At 36.3% G+C, this 1,525-nt stretch overlaps 1 pseudogene; it reads right to left on the bottom strand.

The window, feature by feature from the left end:
• Nucleotides 1–576: 576 nt before the first annotated feature.
• LOC120227502 lies at nt 577–675 on the bottom strand (annotated as a pseudogene).
• Nucleotides 676–1,525: the final 850 nt, after the last annotated feature.

The following is a 1,525-nucleotide window of genomic DNA, read 5'->3' as shown; positions in this document are numbered from 1 at the left end:
CTGTACTGTGGCAGCCACAATCTGTTTCTCTTCCAAACCAGTTTTCCACATTTCCTCCCATCTTTGATACGGCCTTTTCTCTGCCTTTAGTTGTAGAGTTTGTTCAGCAATGCTTTAGGTCAATTTCTGGGATATTTAGAATGACTTGATAGTTATCTAGTTGTATGTATGGGGAGTCTAAAGTACCCTTACTCTGCTGCCATCTTCCTTTCCATGTGAATTTTGGGTTCAGCACAGAAATCTTAAGAGTTGTTGGACTGCTTGCATGGCATCTGGCTTCCCACAAAGCAAGATAGCAAGGCAGAAAAACATAGCATTGTTATAGTCCAGCTTGAAAATCACATTGTATTACTTCTGACATACTATATTTGTTGAGGCAAAAGGTCATCCAGATTCAAGAGGAGGAGACATAGACTCTGTCTTTCAATAGGAGGAATATCAAAATTACATAGTAAAAGAGCATGAAGGTTAGAAGGTATTATGACTGATATTTTTGGAAAATCTGACTTACCATAGGCAGGAATCATGTTTCTACAAGCTTTATATGACTCAAGCTTTACACAGTATTCATTATGAGAAGATGTTCAGTGAGTTATTTTTGTGTCATTCTTGCATAGGGGCAATACTCATCTTCTCTGTATCATTTCAAATTTAGTATATGTGCTGCTGAAGCATGTACCCAATAAGTAGTTTAAAAAAAAAAAGTTTTATTGCTCTCAGTTCATGTACATGTGCTTTTCTGTTTGAACCTTATGGGGTCAGCCTTTTTAAATTTTAACTCATTGTTTATCATTGTAATTGAAAAGATAGGTTAAACTTAGATACAATAAACAATAGCAGAACTCATAAAGAACATCTAAACATATTTCTGTGACAAGTGTATTAATTCCAAAATGAACCTAGGATGCCATTTTACTTGAGACTGGCTAATTGGCAGTGGTATGCTTTTTCACATTTGATTTCTGTTAGGACCTGTTTATTTTAAATAGACATACAAAACACATGCATATATGTGAGAGGGAGAAGGGAGGGAGAGAGAGAGAGAGAGATTATAAGGATTTGGTTGACATGATTATGAGGGCTGGCAAGTTGAAAATTTGGAAGGTTGGACAGCAGAGTATAGACCCAGGGAAGAGGGTCTCTCATTTGATGCTGCAAATTGAGTCCAAAGGTAGTATGATGACAGATTTCCCTTTTCTTCAGGCTAGGTCATTATTTTTCTTAATTCCTTCAACTGATTAGATGGGCCCCACCCACATTATTGAAGGTAATTTGCTTTTTCAAAATGTACTTATTTAAATATTAATCTCCTCTAAAAAATACCTTTATAGCAACATCCAGTGTGGTTGATCAAGTGTTGGAGCTCTGTGGCCTAGCCAACTTGACATGTAAAATTAACCATAACAGACACTAATGATAGGGTTGGTCATTGTTTTCACTAAGAACGTTAAAAACCTTTGCACCAGCATCACCAGCATCACAAGATTTTTACTTGTGAAATTCTCTCAAATAGCTGAAGTCTGTT

The sequence above is a fragment of the Hyaena hyaena genome, unplaced genomic scaffold, assembly GCF_003009895.1.
Source record: "Hyaena hyaena isolate Hyena2069 unplaced genomic scaffold, ASM300989v1 scaffold_2423, whole genome shotgun sequence".
NCBI classification, from domain to species: Eukaryota; Metazoa; Chordata; class Mammalia; order Carnivora; family Hyaenidae; genus Hyaena; species Hyaena hyaena.
The sequence above is the reverse complement of the archived record's forward strand: the minus strand, read 5'-3'. Positions and strand labels throughout refer to the sequence as shown.